The sequence below is a fragment of the Ursus maritimus genome, unplaced genomic scaffold, assembly GCF_017311325.1.
Source record: "Ursus maritimus isolate PB19 unplaced genomic scaffold, ASM1731132v1 scaffold_19, whole genome shotgun sequence".
In the NCBI taxonomy this organism is placed as follows: Eukaryota; Metazoa; Chordata; class Mammalia; order Carnivora; family Ursidae; genus Ursus; species Ursus maritimus.
The window spans coordinates 24,625,010-24,632,116 of NW_024424341.1; the positions used below are offsets into that span (position 1 = coordinate 24,625,010).

At 41.5% G+C, this 7,107-nt stretch overlaps 1 protein-coding gene across 1 annotated transcript in view; it reads left to right on the forward strand.

Annotated features, from left to right (window-relative positions):
- WWP2 (WW domain containing E3 ubiquitin protein ligase 2) overlaps positions 1-7,107 on the forward strand; it is a 142,690-nt gene that overhangs the window by 105,312 nt on the left and 30,271 nt on the right. The gene's annotated exons all lie outside the window — the stretch shown is intronic.

Here is a 7,107-nt window from a genome sequence, read left to right on the forward strand (position 1 = left end):
AGAGAGAGAGAGTGTGTGGGGGTTGGGGGAAAGGGCAAAGGGAGAAGGGGAGAGCGAATCCTCAAATAGACTCCCCACTGAGCGCCAGATGCAGGGCTGGATCCCAGGACTCTAAGATTATGACCTGAGGTGAAACCAAGAGTGGAATGCCTAACTGACTGAGCCACCCAGGTGCCCCTGCATATCTGTTTCTTTGAGGCATGTGCTGGAGCTGGAATGTTATTGTAGGGATTGAAGATCTTCAATTTTAGTAGTACTGTCAAATTGCTCACCAATACCCTCCCACGAGCATGCATAAGCATTCCTGCTAAAACTTAATATTGTGAGATTTTTTTTTTCCTTTTGGCCAGTTTGATGGGTGTGAATGGTGTCTCTTTGTGGTTTTAATCTGAATTTCCTTGAATGCCACTGAGATTGACACTCTTGTACATGTTTTTATTTGGTTCTTTGATTTCTTACTTTGTGAGTTGCCTCTTTGTATATTTTTGTCCATTTTTCTATTTGGCTATTTGTCTTTTTCTCTCTCATCTGTGGGGTTTCTTCATATATGCTGGATACTAACTGCTTTTTAATTCTGTGCACTGCAGACATTTTCTTCCAGCCTGTGGCTTGTCTTTTCACTTTCTAATGTTGCCTTCCATTGTACAGGAATTCAAATTTAAAGCAGCCATGTTTGTTAATCTTTTTCGTGTGCCATTTGTGTCTTGTCTAAAATTCTTCCTTACGCTGAAGTTGTAAAAATTTTACACACACTCTCCCCATTTCGTTGATTCTGACACACTTGTTATTTCACATTTAAACTTGAAAATCGAGATGCAATTTACAAACATAATTGGTAGTATTTTTTTCTTTCTTGGTGATATGTTAAATCATTCAATTGATGGCATTTTAGATTTAATGAAAAATAGTATATTTACGTAATTTTTAAACAAAAATTTGATTATATTATGCGTGTCATTTGTTAACTTGCTTTTTCTACCCAATACATGGTAAATATCTGGATAAGTCAATATTATCTATCATGTTTTTTTCAATGACTGTTATACCCATCATAGAAATGACATGATTTATTGTACTCATCCTCCATTTGGGGGCTTTAGGTTGTTTCCTAAACATGTTTTTGTGCAACATGCTGTAACATACTGTGACATATGTACTTACAGCTAAATCTTTGACACATAATTATTTCCATGGCATACATCCTAGAAGCAGAACTACTGAGTAACGAGATATTCACAGAGGAAAGGTTTTTGACCAAGCTGCCAAATTGCCCTTTTGAAAGAGTATACCCATTTTTGCTCCCACCAAATATTTTTTAAAAAGTGAGTTTTTCTCTGCATTGCCAAATTTATCTGCAAAATCTGTTATCCGCAAAAATGTTAAACTTTTTTTTTTTTTAATGTACACCATCTCCAGGAATTGTCTTGCCTCTCCGTGAAAGCATGCATTTTAATATTGTCCTTCACGGGGGAGCAAATGCAAAGAAATTGGATGGTTGAAGGAGAAGAAAAACACACTTAATTCAGAAGGTTCGATTGAAGCTAAACAGTGCCATTCTCTGCTTAAAGGACGTAAAGTGCTGGTTGTTGATAGTTTTCAAAAAGGGGTTAGTGTGCTTAGATTGAAAGGAAAGCTCAGTATCTGAAAAAAGTTTCTTAGGGGAAGACTGAGTTTGACACATTTCCTACCCAGTTTACAAAGGATCTACTGAAGCCGTGAAAACGGTGAGCAGGAGATTTGTTCCCTTGCACCTAGATTTCTGGCTCATAAAAGTCTAAAAATGTCCCTAACAGAGGAAATAAATCTTATGTTTCACCCAGGAAGTGGCCGAAGCTTGGGGAATAGGATTTGGTTCAGTCATTTATTAGACAAGGAGAAAATAAACAGTGAATTCCACGGGGTTTGGGCCTTTGGGGAGTTGAACTTCCATATAGGCAACTTTAAGAATACTTGAATACTTTCAGTGTCTTTTTCTGAAGTTGAGTTTTTTATCTAAGTAGCCAGCAAGGCATCTTTTCTTTGAGGGCATGTAAGGGTTCTGGCCTGACCTTGTTTTCTAACAGAGTGTATTTTGAGTGAGTGTCAACTTTACTAATGCCCCATGCCTGTATCAGTAAAAGTGTGCAAATTAGTAAATAATAAAAGTTAATAATGCTCTTACTAAGATCGAATTTTTGAGCATGTTGATAGGTAAATCTGTGAGGGCCTTTTATTTTTTTTTATTTTTATTTTTTATTTTTTAAAGATTTTATTTATTTATTTGACACAGAGAGGACAAGCAGGGGGAGCAGCCGGCAGAGGAAGAGGGAAAAGCAGGCTCACCGCTGAGCAGGAAGCATGATGCAGGGCTCAGTCCCAGAACCCTGGGGTCATGACCCGTGCCGAAGGCAGGCACTTAACCAACTGAGCCACCCAGGCGCCCCTGTGAGGGCCTTTTAAAGAGGACATCTCTGATACTAACCTGAACTCCTTGCCTGGCTTTCAGCCCTTCCCAACTTAATCGTACTCTTGGTGAAAATGTGATTGTATCCAAACATAGAAGGTAGGCATGTTGATCAGGGTTGGTTGAGTGGCAGAATAATCGAGAATTTCCTGAAGACCTTTTAGAAAACCTTCCACAAGAAATGTAGTTTAGGGGAACAGACAATTTCCTTTCAGATTATACAGGAGAGAAATGATTAGGTGTCGTCCTTACAATGGGATTTTTTACCCTTTTAATGATGGCGATGGGGGGGGCGGGTTAGGGCATGGGCATGGAAGATACAGTACTGAATAAAAGGCATAGGAGCAAAGGTAATTTAAGTTAAAAAAAATTACCTACAATTAATTGAAATTGGAGACTACTTTTTAAGTGCCTCAGAATACAAAGACCCTGTGTAGTCCATGGTCGGACTGAATGTTACTCGTTGAAGGCCAAGGAGCAATGTGTTGGGAAGGGACCTGAATCAAGCTTGATGCTTTGAACACTGTTTCTGAGAGCATCAAAGAAAGCTATTCAGTGGGAGAGGATATGACCATGTGACCAGGATGCAGTATTGAGACCCATGGGTAGTATGATTGAAAAGCCTTTTTATCTCAGTGTGAAGAAGATGCTTATAAGGGACAGAAACCTAACCCCTGACAGGGATGTGCTGATGAAAGGTCGCTGCCAGTATCACTTTCTTGGCATGGGGAGACCGAACCAAGACAGTCGGAAGGCTTAATCTATGTGGGTCAGCAGCAACTGAGGAGACAGGAGAATTGGGAGGCTCTTTTGATTGTCGCTAGAATTGACCGACTGTGCTGCAGTGAATGAAGGGAAGAGGTTTGTGTGAATTCTGAGGAGCCGTGCAGGTAAGGGAGGAGTCGAGAGTTCTCTAAGAAAAGCAGTTAGGCCAGGTCATGGATCAGGGAGGACCCACATGGACATTTAATCTGAGCAGGAGTCCAATTTTAAAAGGAAAAAATGTAGATATCAAAAAAGGTAATGCAAGAAAGGTCTTGTTCCTCTGGTAACTATTTTTCCAGTTAAGCCAATTGAGAGGGTTCACAGAAGGACGTGGAGATTTACTGGACAATAACAGCCCCTGAAAGAGAGACTTTCATTTCTAGGATCAGCTGGGATCAAAGATGGGCTGGACAGATCTTATCCGGGCTTGGAAAGAGCTGCTGTAACTCTTGAATATAAGTGAAGAGGACTTCACACCGATTTTCTTTCTGTCGGCATGTGGGAATACCAATGTGGCAATTAAAGGCATTGACTTCATGGAATTTTAAGCGTTATCCCATCTTCAAATTAAAATATGAGCCAGAGTGTAACAAAACCAAGGTTTTTGCTTTGCCTGAAATGAATTATAAAAGTAGAGACTACTTAGAAGATGAAAGTTGTAACAAAAGAATTTTTGGAGTAAAGAAAAATGTGTTCTGGCACCTTGTATCTGCAATTGCTATGACAAATATTTTGTCTTTTTTAAAAGGTGCGGCCTCACCCACATGTTATGGACGCGTTTCCAAATAGTGACTACAAAATGAGCAGACTCGTTTTGTTGGTGCTTTTGTGCCAGAAATTGCCAAGGAAGGGAAGGAGCTAGCTAACTTCTCAGGGAATGCTGAGGAATTCTCAGTCACTTAGGCCTTCCTGGGAACAAATGTTATGAAAGAGTGGTTTGTTGCCATTTCCTTGAGCAGCTTCCATATTTCAGTACTTAACCCGTAAGCCAAGTATCTTTCTCAAGACTATCTCATTTCCAAATTCATATGAATAAGAGGGTATCAGATTTGCTGCTCTGTTACCAAGCAGACGGGAGGAGTTTGAGGATCTGGTGTGAAGCCACAGTACGTTAGCCTGGCTCTTTCGCTGAGAGGTCCTCACAAGAGAGGTTCTCCATAGATGGAAGACCAGCCTCGAGAGCTGGTAGTATTTTTTACTGTTTTGTCTTTAATTCAGAAGGGCATCTAGAGGGAGAAGATCTTTAACTTTTAACCCAGTGTGCATTTTCATCTGGTCACTTTTGGCAGAATATTCTGCCCTTTTAACAAAACCGTTAAGTGTAAGGATCTTCTTTTTGCAGTGGGAGGAATTAGGACATCTGGGTCAAGTCACCCATATCTACTTTAACCAGAACATTGAGCAAGAATACCCAGGAGAGATGATGTTCTTGAGCTACAGGTTAACGGTGTAGGTGGCACTCTGGTCCTCAAGCTAGTAGTTGATCCCTTTTTTTTTTTTTTTTAAGATTTTATTTATTTATTCAACAGAGATAGAGACAGCCAGTGAGAGAGGGAACACAAGCAGGGGGAGTGGGAGAGGAAGAAGCAGGCTCATAGCGGAGGAGCCTGATGTGGGGCTCGATCCCAGAACGCCGGGATCATGCCTGAGCCAAAGGCAGACGCTTAACCACTGTGCCACCCAGGCGCCCCAGTAGTTGATCCCTTTTGAGAGATGGGACTGTGAACCACTGGACCTCACTGTTCCCAGGGCTAACCCTCCCACTGGTGCGAAATGTACAGCCTCGGGGTGCCTGGGTGGTGCAGTCATTAAGCGTCTGCCTTCAGCTCAGGGCGTGATCCCAGCGTTCTGGGATGGAGCCCCACATCAGGCTCCTCCGCTGGGAGCCTGCATCTTCCTCTCCCACTCCCCCTGCTTGTGTTCTCTCTCTCTCTGGCTGTCTCTCTGTCAAATAAATAAATAAAATCTTTAAAAAAAAAAAAAAGAAATGTACAGCCTCTTCTGGTAGATCATGTCTGAGCAGCGGGTTATGATTAAAATGGAGCCTAGAGATGAACACGGTGGACCCATTGTAATTACTGTCCCGTTGTCTTGATTCTCCAGGGCCCCCTACCTGGACTCCATTGCTGTTCACTTTGAGATGAGGGATTGGGAAATCACCTGGTACCTTGTTTTCTGGGTAGTAGGTTCCCTATAAATTCCAGTCGACCTTCCTTTTCCTCTTTTCTTTCTTTCAGCATGTTGTGGGAACACTCAATGGCTGGGGAGTCAGAGCTGAGTTGGAATGACACATAAAAGTTACTTAGCTTCTCTGATCCTCAGTTTTGCCCATGGTGATAGCATTTCCCACCTTAAAGGATGGAGGCAAGGACTGCTTGGGTAGAATGTGAACCTGTAGCTCATTATAGATGCTCAGAGGGTGATGGTGCCCCCCTTCCTTTCCCTGCCGTAAATCTGTATCTGAGCTAGCCTCTGAGGTGTGGATTGGTGCGGGCTGCTGATCAGACATTTTGGTTTAAATGAGAAACAGTACTGAATAAAGCTAATGTGCATTGGAATAGCCACACCAGGCTTAGTAATAGAAGTTAGGACATTCATTTCAGTATGCAGTCTGCTCTGCTATTACGTACCTGTTCCTAAAAATCATCACACAAAGGGAAAAATAATGCAATAAAAACCACAGGGCTTAGAGGAAAAGAATGGGTTAGGGGTATAACACTCAAAAAAGTGTCAGTGACAGGGGCTCCTGGGTGGCTCAGTTGGTTAAGCATCATTCTTCAGCTCAGGTCATCATCTCAGGGTCCTGGGATCCAGCCCCGTGTCAGCGGGGAGTCTGCTTCTCCTTCTCCCTCTGTGATCTCTCTCACTCTCTCTCAAATAAATAACTAAAATCTTTAAAAAAATGTGTCAGTGACATACATGAAAAATAGGAACCTAACAATGGTGGTAGCACAGTTTTACACGTTAAATGGTTGAGATACATAACAGTACAGTAAGTGTGTGTTTCTGTGAAAAGACCTGAAATGTGCTTGTTGAAGCTGGTGTTTGAAGATTTTGAGCTTGTGAGTGTTGTTGCAAAGTGGTGCAAGAAGGGCGGTCTGAAATCAGACGGGAGTTGTAACGCCAGATGTGGATGAGCACGGCGTACAGCATGTGGTAAACTGAGGCAGCTGGTAGGTGCATATGGGCTGTGTGTGTTCCTACGTGACTGGGTTCAGCTGGGGGAAGTCATCTGTGTGCATTTCGCGTTTCTAAAAGGAAAAGTGCATAAGCAAACACAAAATTCACATTACGCTCACATTGTTCCCTCATGTATCAATCATGTTGGGATAGATTTATGTTTTCAAAACAAGCATTTCAGCAGAACTGACTGTACTAACTTCCTGGAAAAGGTCACCTTCCCCTAGGCAGTACCCACAAGTAGAAGTGAATGAAATCAATGTAAAACATAAAGGCTATTGGGACCATTAGCATCTTTTATAAAGTGGTGATTATTTTATGAATATAAAAATTTGCATCCTTTATATATGGATTACTGTGTTCTGAGTAAGTGGAGTTTATTGTCAGACTGCGTTGAGTATGGGAATAATAGGAGTGTGGGGGTGGATAGTCCTTGGCTGTATTTTGTATTGGTTTTGCTTTTAGATTATTTCTTTGGATCGTCTCCTACCTTATTGTTCTTCCATTAGCACAGAGTGGCCACTGTCAGCACCCCTATCTCATATTAACTTCACACAGACTCATGAGAAGAGGAGTCAATAAATAACATGAGGAGAGCAGTCAGTAAATAACAGTACACTGTGTTTCTTGATTTACCCAGATCTCTGTTAAAGATCCTCTGTAAATGAATCTTATATTTGAAAAAGAAATGTGATCATGAATATATTTGATCCTAGAAG